We start from the raw sequence: 15,267 nt of genomic DNA, 5'->3' as shown, positions 1-15,267 counted from the left end.
ACAGGCCTCTTGTATGATTATGGGCATCTCTTTCTTTAGGTTATGGAAGTTTTCTTCTATAATGTTCTTGAAGATATTTACTGGCCCTCTAAGTTGAGAATCTTCACTCTCTTCTATACCTTTTATCCTTAGGTTTGGTCTTCTCATTGTGTCCTGGATTTCCTGGATGTTTTGTGTTAGTAGATTTTTACATTTTGCATTTTCTTTGACTGTTGTGTCAATGTTTTCTGTGGTATCTTCTACACCTGAGAGTCTCTCTTCCATGTCTTGTATTTTGTTGATAATGTTTGCATCTATGACTCCTGATCTCTTTCCTAGGTTTTCTATCTCCAGGATTGTCTCGTTATGTGGTTTCTTTATTTTTTTTCTACTTCCATTTTTAGATTCTGGTTGGTTTTGTTCAATTCCTCCACTTGTTTGGCTGTGTTTTCATGTAATGCTTTAAGGAATTTTTGTGTTTTATCTTTAAAGGATTATAGCTGTTTACCTGTGTTCTCCTGTATTTCTTTAAGGGAGTTATTTATGTCCCTCTTAAAGTCCTCTATCAGCATCTTAAGATGTGATTTTAAATCAGAGTCTTGCTTTTCTTGTGTTTGGGTATCCAGAAGTTGCTATGATGGGAGAAATGGTTCCTGGTGGTGCCAAGTAGCCATGGTTTCTTTTGTTTATGTTCTTGTCCTTGTCTCTTGCCATCTAGTTATCTGTGGTATTAGCTGGTCTTGCTGTATCTGACTGTTGTTTGTCCCTCCTGCAAACAGTGTCTGTACTCCTTGGAGATGACTTCTCTTCAGAAGGAATTTGGTTATGGAGAGCTGTGGCACAGGGTCAGCTCCAGGGTACAGACCAGAACTGGAAGTATCCTGTCCCTGGCTGTTCCTTGTTTCCTGATGTTGACGGCTCAGGGCAGGTCACACTTGGACCAGGAAATTGAGCAGAAATGGTGGTTTTACCTGTGCTTACAGACTTGTCAGCACACCTGGTAGACCCACTCTCTCCCAGTGGAATTTGGGTATAGAGTGCTGTGGCACAGGATCAGCTTCTAGCACTGTTGCACATGATCAGCTCCAGGCACATATGGAAACCAGTTTAGTACTAATTCTTTATGAAAGAACTTAAATAAAATATATTCCCTCAAAACTACCCAACCTGTGTTGATACAATTTTACACTACTCATCATAGTGATTAAATTCAAAAACATTTTCTGTCTTCCAGTCACCATATGAACCCATGAGCTATGGCTGTTCCATAGCCCTCTCTAAACTTGTCCCTCCAGGAGAGAGATGGTATCCCAGGAGTGCTCTTACTCATGGGCTCAGAGGTGAGATCCCCTGCATAACTGTCCAAAGTTGTACTGGCCAGGAGTTCACAGAGCATAGGAGTAGTAGAATAGATGGGACAAGATTTTTCAGGTCACCATCTGTACCCAGTAGCTGAGGCTGTTGCACAGTCCTCTGTACACAGGTCCTGTCAGAAAACAGTTGATCTCCCAGGAGGGCTGACACAGGCTTCCATATCCACATGAGGGACAAGCTCTAGCCAGAGACAGTAAGACCAACTAACACTACAGATAACCAAAGGGTGAAAGGCAAGATCAAGAACCTTACCAACAAAAACAAAGGCTACATGGCATCTTCAGAACCCAGTTTTCCCATCACAGCAACTCCTGGATAATCCAACACACTGGAAAAGCAAGATTTGGATTTAAAATAATATCTTGTGATGCCAATAGAGGATTTTTAAGAAGGACAAAAATAACTCCCTTAAAGAAATACAGGAGAACACAGGTAAACAGATACAATTTCTTAAAGAGGAAACACATAAATCCTTTAAAGAATTACAGGAAAACACAACCAAACAAGTGAAGGAATTGAACAAACCCATCCAGGATCTAAAAATGGAAGTAGAAACAATAAAGAAATCACAAAGGGAGACAATTCTAAAGATAGAAAACCTAGGGAAAAGATGAGTCATAGATGCAAGCATCACCACCACAAAACAAGTGATAGAAGGGAGAATCTCAGGTGCAGAAGGCTGTCCATCGAGGCTGGTGCTGAAATTTTATTCTGTCCATCGAGGCTGGTACTGAAATTTTATTTCTGTCCATCGAGGCTAGTGCTGAAATTTTATTCTGTCCATCGAGGCTGGTGCTGAAATTTTATTCTGTCCATCGAGGCTGGTGCTGAAATTTTATTTCTGTCCATCGAGGCTGGTGCTGCTGTCCATTGAGGCTGGTGCTGAGACATTTACAGGCTAAATGTTTGCTGCTTCAGCAACAATGAGCCCATGGGAGGCCTGCTTAGATGATTCAGTGGACCATATTATTTGTGGTGTTCTCCATACCCTTTAACTCCTACAGTGCTTGTCTCCCCCCCCCACCACCACACACACACACACCTTGCTGGGGTAAAATGAAAAACAAATTGCCTTATCTGGCATCATTGGAAGGAGAGGCCCTTGGTCCTGTGAAGGCTCAGGACAGTAATGTGGGAATGATGTGGGTAGTTGTGGAAGCACCCTCATAGAAGCAGTTGTAGTGGGTATGGGATCAGTGGTTTGCAGAATGGAAACCAGGAAAGGGGAAAACATTTGAAATGTAATTAAATAAGATATCTGAGGGGGGGAAGAAGAAGAAGAAGAAGAAGAAGAAGAAGAAGAAGAAGAAGAAGAAGAAGAAGAAGAAGAAGAAGAAGAAGAAGAAGAAATCTCTTTATATAGAAAAAAATAGTACCCTGTAGATTTCTGAGTCTCCTTGTCTTGTCCTATGATTCTCATTGTCTTCTGCTGCATGTATTCTAATGGTAGTTGGTTGGGGTGGGCAGCACCTAATCGAGTCCTCTTGGACATGCTGTGAAAAATATATTGTGCTTTAAAACTACAATAGAAATTATAGATATCCAAGTCTCACGTTCCTATTCTGAGAGCTGTTACCCAATCCTTTGTAATTCTCTAGAATTCCAGAAGACAGTGTATACTTGATCAACATCTACCATCTTAGATTCTCTGATGATTGTGAGTATAATTTTCCCATCATTGATCTCAACAACTTTCTTCACATAAACATATATTTCAGACTCTCTCTCTACCTCATGCTTTTCAGATGTTAATATTTGTGTGTGTGTGTGTGTGTGTGTGTGTGTGTGTACACATAGATGTGTGTGGATGTCAGAGGACAACTTGATGGAGTCAGTTCCTACTTCAACCATTTAAATCAAAAGACCTAACTGAAGTCCTTAGATTTTACACAATATGGTAGTTCTACTTTTAGCTATTAAAAATAAAGATGGAATTCTGCTGATACCCAGTTGCTTTTAGCAGAGGTAAAACTTGTTCTCAAAAATAACACAGTCTTGAATTCACAAACTCGTTCCACATAGAGCACGAATTTGAATGTCCTCTGACCTGGGCAAGGAAGACCTATATTTCAAAGATATGGGGGTGAACACTGGTACAGATTTTCTATGATGTTATCATAGTGTCTGGTTAAACATTGTACATGTATCAGGAGGAATTTGGTGATGCATTATGAGATAGGAAAAAGGGCCCATCCTCTGTCTTCCCTGCCTATTCAAGGACACACACACACACACACATACACACACACACATTATATACATATATGAAGTTTCCAAAATGTAGATTTCTATTCAGCCTTTTAACAGGCCTTCAGTATTATCTCTCTAATATTCTCTTTTTGACCTTTATTCATTTCCTAACCCTAATTCTCTGTTCCATCAGGAATTCAAGGCCCATACCTAAACATAATAAAAACAATCTACAGCAAACCAGTAGTCAACATCAAAGTAAATGGTCAGAAGCTTGAAGCAATCCCTCTAAAATCAGGGACTAGACAAGGCTGTCCACTTTCTCCATACCTATTCAACATTGTATTTGAAGTCCTAGCCAGAGCAATTCGACAACAAAAGGAGATCAAAGGGATACAAATTGGAAAAGATGAAGTCAAAATAACACTTTTTGCAGATGATATGATAGTATATATAAGCGACCCTAAAATTTCCACCAGAGAACTCCTAAATCTGATAAACAGCTTCGGTGAAGTAGCTGGATATAAAATTAACTCAAACAAATCAATGGCCTTTCTCTACACAAAGAATAAACAGGCTGAGAAAGAAATTAGGGAAACAACACCCTTCTCAATAGTCACAAAGAATATAAAATATCTTGGCGTGACTCTAACTAAGGAAGTGAAAGATCTGTATAACAAAAACTTCAAGTCTCTGAAGAAAGAATTCTAGAAGATCTCAGAAGATGGAAAGATCTCCCATGCTCATGGATTGGCAGGATCAACATTGTAAAAGTGGCTATCTTGCCAAAAGCATTCTACAGATTCAATGCAATCCCCATCAAAATTCCAACTCAATTCTTCAACGAATTAGAAAGTGCAATCTGCAAATTCATCTGGAATAACAAAAAACCTAGGATAGCAAAAACTCTTCTCAAGGATAAAAGAACCTCTGGTGGAATCACCATGCCGGACTTAAAGCTTTACTACAGAGCAATTGTGATAAAAACTGCATGGTACTGGTATAGTGACAGACAAGTAGACCAATGGAATAGAATTGAAGACCCAGAAATGAAGCCACACACATATGGTCACTTGATCTTCGACAAGGGAGCTAAAACCATCCAGTGGACAAAAGACAGCATTTTCAACAAATGGTGCTGGCACAACTGGTTGTTAACATGTAGAAGAATGCGAATTGATCCATTCCTATCTCCTTGTACTAAGGTCAAATCTAAGTGGATCAAGGAACTTCACATAAAACCAGAGACACTGAAACTTATAGAGGAGAAAGTGGGGGAAAGCCTTGAAGATATGGGCACAGGGGGAAAATTCTTGAATAGAACAGCAATGGCTTGTGCTGTAAGATTGAGAATTGACAAGTGGGACCTCATGAAACTGCAAAGCTTCTGCAAGGCAAAAGACACCATCAATAAGACAAAAAGACCACCAACAGATTGGGAAAGGATCTTTACCTATCCTAAATCAGATAAGGGACTAATATCCAATATATATAAAGAACTCAAGAAGGTGGACTCCATAAAATCAAATAACCCCATTAAAAAATGGGGCTCAGAACTGAACAAAGAATTCTCACCTGAGGAATACCGAATGGCAGAGAAGCACCTATCTATTTATCCTTAAAACTACTGTGTTCTATCTACATTTTCTTAAAAAGTCTTTATCCCTATGTCCCTTACTTAACCCCTGACTTTTATAGGTATTTCAAATGAAACACATATAAATCATGATTCACAGCTAATGTATACAAATGTGAGAAAATGAACAATGGTTATCTTAAATTGTGGGTTATCATATGCATAATTATTGCTTCTCAACCACCCATTTTCCTACAAATTTCACAATTTCATTTGGCTTAAGAGATGAATAATATCCCATGGTACAAATGTACTACATTATCATTTTCCATTCATCACATTGATAGACATTTAACCTTTCACTTTTGTGGCTATTCTAAGTAAAACAGCTATGATGATGGTTCTCTATATTTCTTAATGATTGCTCAATCCTTATCCTTGCCTGTATGTCCAAAGTTGATATTTTATTTATAAGATACTATACAAAATAGCAAATCTATTATGTTTCTAATAAGACTCCATTGTCTCAGAAAATGAGCCATGATCTCTTTCAAAACAAATGGACATTGGGATAACCCAAGAACTCATGGAGGAAATACTGGCTGCAGTTAATATATTTGTCAGACTAAAATGTCCCTGTCTGCATATGGAAAGGTAAAAGGCTCCAGATCACATGATTATCACCTTTCTGGAAGGATTGGTATCAGCACAATTTTGCAGGAGCAAAAGCATAGTGTGAAATGGACACCCTAGAAATACATCTAACAAATCTTTTGATCTGCTCTGGAGTGCACATCTCCACATCTGATGACACAAATTCATAACTTGGGTTCTCCCAAAGGAAATATTGAAAACTTTTGTAACTTATACACAGCTACTCATTAACATCTAACAAATTTATAGACATCATCATTAACTATCAGAAGGTAAAAATGGAGATTTCCTCAGGGGATATATGACATTTTTTGTCTATCAGATGTATCCCAAATTATCCTGTAAGACATTGTAATGTCTTATAATGTAATATCCACAGATGACACAGTAATGGAGTCTTTGAGGGATGTTACTCCTGATACACTGTGCTCTCATGAGGATAAATATCCTGGTCTCATTCAGTAATCTGTACACCACTCTGTGGAAAATATGGGAAATATAAGCATTTCCTTGGATCTGCTTGGGAAGTAAATGACCAGAGAAAGTCTTCAAAGGAAGACATAGTCATAGCTGTTTTTCTTCAGTAAATGCTCAGAAGAAGGCTTTCATCCCTGTGAGCCACCTGAACCTTGATGTAGTTTGGCAGGTGAGATTCCTACATTTGTAGATTTCTGCTTAAAATTCTCTTGTTTTCATGCAACTAAAGAGCATCTTTTGAAGCTAACATTAATATTGATAGTGTTTGTTGTTTTGTCTCTCTAATTTATGGAGTTATTTCATTGATTTCTTTATTGCCCAAAAGTGTATGTTTCATGGGTTATCACTCAATTGAAAATACCACTGAATATGACATCCATATTCAGGATAGATTTGTTAGTTGATTGGTGGAGACTTATTGTCCCTGTTAGGGGAAAATAAAACAAAAAACGCTCCAGATCAAAGATGAATATTAAAAAAAAGTTTCAAGTAACCTTGTCCTGAATTTTTTTTTTTGGTATTTATTTATTATATGTAAGTACACTGGGAGTGAGGGCATCAGATCCCATTACAGATGGTTGTGAGCCACCATGTGGTTGCTGGGATTTAAACTCAGGACCTTCAGAAGGGCAGTCAGTGCTCTTAACCACTGAGCCATCTCTCCAGCCCCTGAAATGTTTTCAACTGTGATGATGTTATTGGTTTGAGCATAGTTGGGGGAAGCTTAGATGAATCAGTTATGTATCCAGCATCTGACTTCTTAGTAAAAGAGATAAACTATAGAATATTATAAATCAATGATATGCTTTGGTCACTGTGGCTTTACTCCTCATAGGTGCTATGTATGTAAATCAAGGTTTATCTGTGGGCAGAGATAGTAGTAATTTATTTAAGTAGTATTTTGTATTCTATAACTTCAATGAATAGGGTAAAAATATATCAAAAGTGGATGGCTAATTTTTGTAACTTATTTCAGTCACATTGTATTATAAAGTATACATTGCCTTTTATACATTTGTGTTATTTTTTAAATATTACTTATTTTGTTTTATCTGCATGAGTGCTTTCCTTTCATGAATGAGTGGAAATACAAGTATGCAATACCACAAAAGCCAGTAAAGTACATTAGATTCAGGGCCATGTCTCCAGTGGTAAATCTGCATTTCTTAAAACATTACTATAACACGAGAAAAGATCTTGAATTTAAATGAAGGAGTGATGCCCTCCTGTCTATAATTCTTTATGTGTTCACATGTACACCAGAATTCGTGTTAAAATGTATGTATGTTGACTAACAGAGATAGAGTTGTTTCATTCATACACTTTTATCATGATGCAGCAGAAAGTACAATATGTACAAAATGATATTTGGAGTTAACACCTGTGTAGAATTCTCCAGGAAATGTTCCTGTAGTTTAATACAGTGGTGTCTTCTTACCCAGGAAAATACTACAAACAATTTGCAAATAACAGACAATTAACAAGAGCTTTGAAGACAATACTGTCTCACCTGATTTTCACTCAATTTTTCACCCAAGTCTTTCTATGTCTGCTCTTAGTAAAGCCCTGAAAACCACTGAGGAAGTGGCCCTTCAAATCATCTTGCTTTGCCAGGTTGGTATTGCAGCTGTGGCCAACATTCTTCTGCTTGTCCATAATTTATCTCCTAATTTTGCTGGCCCTCAACTGAGACCAAAACATGTCATTCTTGCCCACATTGCTGTGGGCAATCTCTTGATTATCCTCCTCACTGGGTTTCCAAGCAATATGACAGTTTTTGTTCCAAGGAAGCCTCTGAATGACCTCAGCTGTAAGCTTGAGTACTTCATTCGCCTGGTGGCTCGAAGTGCAAACATGTGTACTACTTGTGTCCTGAGCACTTACCAGTTTATCATTCTTGTTCCTGGTAAATGGAGTAGAGTGATACTCAAAGTAAATGCCTCCACATTTGTGCACTATTCTTGTAATAGTTGTTGGATTATCTGTGTCTTAAATAATGTCTACATCCCTATAAAAATCAGTGGTCCATGGAACACAGACAATGACACTGACCTGAACAGCAAGTGGGTATGTTCTAACTCTGGTTTTGAGTTAGTCATGGTCTTCTTACGGTTTGTCCATGATGCCATATTCATCAGCATCATGGTATGGACCAGTGTTTCCATGATGCTTCTCTTGTATAGGCATCACCAAAGCCTGAAACACATTCACAGGTCCAATAGGAGCCTGGGACTTCAACCAGAGGCCAGAGCAGCATACACAATTCTCATGCTGGTGGTCACATTTGTATGCTTTTATCTTCTCGATTGTATTTGTATTTTCTTTCACATTTCTTTTGTGCATTTTCGTGTATGGTTGAGGCATGTCAGTGGAATTTTGGCTGCAAGTTTTCCCACCATTTCTCCCTTAATGTTGATCTTTAGGGATCCTAAAAAATATCAGCTAAAGGGATAAACACAGAAAATGCTTTTATTAACAGTCACTGATACTCAATAAACCTGGGTAGAACATCTGTATGATGGTCATGACTCACTATTGTAATCCTAGCACTAATGTGGTTGAGGCAGGAAAATTACCATGTAACCAATATGATCAACTCAGAATATAAAGTTATAACTGTCAGATTTTCACCCAGAGACCTTGAAGGAAGGAAGGAAAAATGGAAGTAGGGAAAGGGAGGTAGATCATATAAGTTTTCCCTTGTCTTGGGAAGTCAATGTGTTACTCTTGCTGTTTCAGAGCATCAGAAAGTGAAAATAAAAAGCTCAAGAAACATTGTATAGACACAGACACACACGTTTTCACACACAGTAATCCCATAAAAGTGCAAAACTGAAAACCATAAAATGTACACAGTAGACACATGAGATTAAAAGTAAAAGGAATTCTCTGAGTAACCATTATGAGAAAATGAACCTAAGGGATGCCAGTAAGTTCATTTTGTACTGGCCATCTACTGATTTGCATGGAGCCTACCCATAAGAATGACTTGTTTCCCCCTGGGAGATCCCCCTTGCAAAAAAAAAAAAAAAGTTCTTTTTTTTAAAATAACATGTGGTTATCATCTAGCTTCTGGGTCAATGTTGAGTGCATGTGTCCATGTCTTTAAGCTCTAGGATCTCGTCATGTACAAAGCCATGAAGGTCTAGTGCATAAACTCTCATTTTCTTGGAGTGTATATGTGCATGCTGTGCTTAAAGGATCTTACTTCTTTTGTGCCCTCCTTCCCCTTTGGCTCTTATACTTCCTAGGCCTCCAATCCAAAAGACTTCTATAACTCCTGAAGAAAGGGATTTGATGAAGACATCCCATCTAGGACTGAGTGTTCAAAAGTATCTCACTCTACATATTTTATGGTTATATATGTCATTGTTAGTCCCTATCTGCTGCAAAAGGAATCTTCTGATGATGGCCAAACAAGGTGCTGATCTATGAGTGTAGCAGAATATGATTAGAAGTCAATTTGTTGGTGTATTTCTTTAGCAATACACTAGTATTTTATGTTGCCCTGTGTCCCTGAACTACTTTATCTCAGGTTCTTCTTCACCACCCAGTTTCAGGAATGGGTTCCATCTCATAGGATGGTCCTTCAATCAAGCCAGATATTGTTTGGTTACGTCCACAAGCTTTGTATAATTATTGTGCTCCATATCTTTTAGGCAGGTCACATTACAAATAACAGAGTTTATAGCTGGATTGATGTTTACTATTCCTTTCTTTGTTAGCATGCAGAGTACTTTACAGTATCAAGAACACTATTCGTAGGGATCAGTAATCTAAGTATGCATCAGCTCAACTTTTTTATGTCCAAGGAATTATTTAAGTGTTGGCTACAACAATAGGGTTTTACTGTCAGTTTGTAGAGTTCAGCAAGTAGCCTTCATAAAAGCCTGGATGGCTTGGAGAATTCACTTGGGATCCATTTGATCACAACCCTAATAGCCATAGCCCATTATGGGTCTGAAAAGCTTCATTTGATGGAAATAGGTGTGCACTTCTTGCTACATAATCCCTGATATTTTTGTTTTCAGTTAAATTGACTTCACACATGTATATTTCTTAGAAACTCATGCTGCATTTCCAAACACTAAAAACACTCACTTTTAGCTGTCTATACCCATATTCCCTCCATCAGCTTCTTCTTCACTGCCCCTCTTCATTTGATGCCCCGTGCTCTTCCCCTCTGTCATCCATCCATTATTATCTATCCTATTTCCCCTTCCTGGATAGACACATCTTATCCTACTAGTCAATTACTCTATACTTAACTTCTATGGTTCTATGAATTGTAGCATTTTTTATCAATGACCCAACAACTAACATCCACATATAGACAAATACAATATCTTATTTGTCTTTATGAATTTGGGGCATGCAACATAGTATGATTATTTCCTAGATCCATTAGCTTAATCTACAAATTTCATTATTACAATTTTTTACATCTTAGTAATAATATTCTGTTGTGTAAATGTACAACATTTTCTTTTTTCCTCATTACTTTATTTATTCACTTTACAGCTTAAACACACACCTTCCCTCCTCTCCTCCAAGTTCTACCCTCATACCCCATTCCCCATTCCCACATCCCCTTTCTACAGAGAGTAGGGTGGAGCATGGTTACCTGCCCTAGTACATGAAGTCTCAGCAGTCTTGTGCATCCTCTCCTATTGAGCCAGACAGGGCAGCCCAGCTATGGTAAAGGGATCCAAAGTTGGGCAGTAGAGTCAGAGTCAGTCCTTTCTTTAATTGTTAGGTGACCCACATGAAAAACTAGCTGTGCATATACTACATCTGCATAGGGGTCCTAGGTCTAGCCCTCACATGCTCGTTGGTTCGTGCTTCAGTGTCGGTGATCTACATTGGGCTGAGGTCAGTTGACTCTGTATGTCTTCTTGTGTACTTGACCCTCTCCTATTGCTCGTTTCTATGGCCTATGATTTTTTATTTAAATTTTTTCTTCTTTTTTATTGGATACTTTATATATTTACATTTCAAGTGTTATCCCATTTTCTGGTCTCCCCTCTGAAACCTTCATCTCCTAGCCACTCCCCCATCCACCCACCCACTCCTACCTCCCATTGATGACAGACAATGCCAGCTTCTGCTACATATGCAGCTGAAGCCATGGTTCCCTATATGTGTAATCTTCAGTTGTTGCTTTAGTCCCTGGGATCTCGGGGGGGGGGGTATGGTCGGTTGATATTGTTGTTCTTCCTATGGGGCTGCAAACCCTTTGACTCCTTCAATCCTTTCTCTAACCCCTGCATTTCGGACCCCATGCTAAGTCCAATGGTTGGCTGCTAGAATCCACCTGTGTGTTTGTCAGGCTCTGGCACATAAGACCTCTCATAAGACAGGTATATCAGGTTCCTGTCATCAAGCACTTCTTGGTATCCACAATAGTATCTGGGTTTGGTGTCTGTATATGGGGTAGATCGTCAGGTAGTGCACTATCTGGATGGCCTTTCCTTTAGTCACTGCTCAACATTTTGTTCCCCTATTTTCTTATTTTCTTTATACAGAAGCCCTTCTGGGTTAAGAATTTGGAGATGAGTGACCCCATCCCTCAACCAGGGGCCTTGCTTAACATCTAGATATGATCTACAGGATCTCTTTCCCCTTTATTGGGCATTTCAGCTAATCTCATCCATACTGGTTCCTGGGAGCCTCTTGCTTTCCTGGAATCTGGGACTTGTTGGTGGCTACCTCCAGTTCCCCATCCCCCATGGCTACACACCTCTGTTCAAATTCCTGACCATCTGTATATCATCCCCATCTCTCCCTAACCTGATCCTGTCCCTTTTTTCCAACTCCCCATCCTCGCTTCCTCCCAAGTGTCTCCCAACCTCTACCTCCCCCAGGTGTTTTGTTCCTCCTTCTAAGGACTGAAGCATCACATTTTGGTGTTTCTTCGTGAGCTTCATAAGGTTTATAAATTTTATTTAGGTTATTCTGAGCTTTTGGGCTAATATCCATTTATCAATAAGTGGATACCATGTGTTTTCTTTTTTATCTCACTCAGGGTTTTTATCTCACTCAGGATGATATTTTCTAGTTCCATCATTCGCCTATGAATTTCATGAATTCATTGTTTTTAGTAGCTGAGTAGTACTCCATTGTGTAAATATACCACATTTTCTGTATCCATTCTTAGTATCCACAATAGTATCTGGGTTTGGTGTCTGTATATGGGGTAGATCGTCAGGTAGTGCACTATCTGGATGGCTTTTTCTTTAGTCACCGCTCCACATTTTGTTCCCCTATTTTTTTTATTTTCTTTATACAGAAGCCCTTCTGGGTTAAGAATTTGGAGATGAGTGACCCCAAGATGGAGAACATCTTGATTCTTTCCAGCTTTTGTTTTGCATTGAATCTGTAGATTGCTTTCAGCAAAATGGTCATTTTTCTTATATTAATCCTTCCAATCCATGAGCATGGGAGATCTTTCCATCTTCTGAGATCTTCAATTTCTTTCTTCAGAGACTTGAAGTTCTAATCCTACAGATTTTTTTTATTTGCTTGGTTAATATCACAGCAAGGTATTTTATGTTATTTGTGATTATTGTGTAGGATGTCATTTCTCTAATTTCTTTCTCAGCCTGTTTATCCTTTGAGTAGTGGAAGACTACTGATTTGTTTGAGTTAATTTTATATCCAGCCATCTTACCTAAGTTGTTTATCAGGTTTAGGAGTACTCTGGTGAAATGTTTGTAGTCACTTAAGTATACTATCATATCATATGCAAATAGTGATATTTTGACTTCTTCCTTTCCAATTTGTATCCCTTTGACCTCCTTTTCTTCTCTAATTGCTCTAGCTAGAACTTGAGTACTACATTGATTTAAATTTTATACCTAGTATCTGTCTAGAAAATTGTCCATTTCAGCAAAGATTTTCCAGTTTTCTTGAGTATAGAATTGTGTAGTAGGATCTGATTTTTTTTTAAATTTTCTCAGTTTCTATTGTTATTTACTCCTTTTCATTTCTGATTTTGTTAATTTGGATTCTGTCTCTTTGCCCTCTAGTTAGCTGGGCTAAGCATTTATCTATTTGTTGATTTCCTCAAAGAACCAACTCCGGGGTTTGCTGATTCTTTATATAGTTCTATTTGCTTTTACTTGGAGGATTTCAGCCTGAGTTTATTTCCTGACATCTACTCCTCTTGGTGTATTTGCTTCTTTTTGTTCTAGAACTTTCAGATGTACTGTTAAGCTGCTAGTATATGCTCTCTTCAATTTCTTTATGAAGGCAATCAGAGCTATGAATTTTCCTCTCAGCAGTGCTTTCTCTGTGTCCCATAAGCTTGGGTATGCTGGCTCTCACTCTCATTAAATTCTAAAGTCTTTAATTTCTCCTTTTATTTCTTCCCTAACCAAATTATCATTGAGTAGAAATGTGTTCAGCTTCAATGTGTATGTGTGCTTTCTGTTGTTAATGAAGACCATCCTTAGTTGTGTGTGTGCATGTGTGTACATGCATGTTACCTCTTTCCAGACTAGTAAGGCTGGCTGTGACCATCCACCGCTTAAGCAGAGCCACCTGTTGTGCTGCTCCTTTGATGTGCCACTACCTGCCCTGAGGCCCAACCTGCCTGAGGCCTCTCTTCTAATACTTTCTGGAGTTAGCACCGAACTGCAATCTTCCCAAGTTCCCACTAAAAGGCTGACTTATCTACTTCAAAGTAACTTTGTTTGGCCAGGGACGGGCCTCCCCTTTTCTTTATAAAGCGTGTTTGCTGACATTAAAATTGAACCTTGAGCAGAACCTTGTCTTGGGTCCGTCCTTAACTCGCGCAGCCTAGCCCCCCTTCTCTTCCAGGTTTCCAAAATGCCTTTCCAGGCTAGAACCCAGACCTGCGATCTGCTGGCCAGACACAACACATGCATGTGCAAATTCATTTGTATGTGTTTGCCTACTTTCCATGGAGCAAGGGGCAAGTGGTTAATTCTTAGGTGCTTGTGTCCATTCTGTTATCAATGAACTCCACTTGAAGTCTGCCTTCCAGCATACACCAGAGTTCCCTCTATAGTTATTTGGTCCTCAGCAAGAAGACATCATTTGAATCCTCCCTTTCTAAAAGGTTATTACATTTTTAGTCATGTTTCATATAATACACGCCCAGTCCTATTTATATCCCCAACTTTTCATACATGCCCTTTCCCCTTGTAACATTCCCCCACAATTTAGAAATTAACAAATAAACAAAACATAAAAAGCATTTCATTGTCCCACAGTATACCCTTTTATCCATACAGTTTTACTTGCAAATATTCAGGCCTATGACTTCTGCCACACCATCAATATTGGATTCTTTCTGGGTTTTCTCTCAGATATCCTTTGTTGTAGAAATCCTGCTGCTTTTGATCTGAAAGACTAGCATCATCATATGCTCTAACAGTCATAGATTAGGTAGATGTTGGGATGGGCCAACTTAGTGCTCTAAATCTGTGCCTGGGTTATAGATACATTGGTCAGTTCAACAGCTCTTCCCCATGCAGAATGAGCTCTGCAGCACTGCCACAGCTAGCTCTGCAAATGCTTCAACTGGTAAGAGGAAGGGCCAGCTCTCCCCTTCTCATGGCCTTGGGGCAAGCTCTCCCAACTGCTACAGGGGATATAATAACTGCTCTAGTAGATATAAGCATTTGCTTTCTTATTGAAGTCCTAAATACTGATCCCAGCACCTGTATAGCACCACATAGCTATCTGTGACTCCAGTTACATAAGATCCAGAAACCTCTTCTGATTGTTCCTGGAACCCACCTTACACATCATAAACACATACATTGTTTGAACAATCATTTCTAAACATAGAATAAAAATAATCCTTTACAAATCATACTGATATAAGTGACTTCCTGGGCTCTAAATATAGACACTTGAAAGTCTATACTGGTATAAACAGATGAAATAAATGGGGTGATCTTCCAAGGTCAATGAGGTCCTATTGGAATGAAGATCATTTCACAAAATGCACTGTATTATTGAAAATCACCTATCCTCTAATTCTGGGA

The 15,267-nt window shown here is 38.7% G+C and overlaps 1 pseudogene across 1 annotated transcript; it reads left to right on the top strand.

Moving 5' to 3' along the window:
* The first annotated feature begins 6,270 nt into the window (after positions 1–6,270).
* LOC147003401 (vomeronasal type-1 receptor 4-like) lies at positions 6,271–8,736 on the top strand (annotated as a pseudogene). The gene is made up of 2 exons (XR_015047761.1): positions 6,271–6,419; positions 7,650–8,736. The product of XR_015047761.1 is annotated as a vomeronasal type-1 receptor 4-like (transcript).
* The last annotated feature ends 6,531 nt before the right edge of the window (positions 8,737–15,267 follow it).

This window comes from Mus caroli, unplaced genomic scaffold (genome assembly GCF_978045245.1).
Source record: "Mus caroli unplaced genomic scaffold, Mus_caroli_1 scaffold_8, whole genome shotgun sequence".
Lineage (NCBI taxonomy): Eukaryota > Metazoa > Chordata > Mammalia > Rodentia > Muridae > Mus > Mus caroli.
The sequence above is the reverse complement of the archived record's forward strand: the minus strand, read 5'-3'. Positions and strand labels throughout refer to the sequence as shown.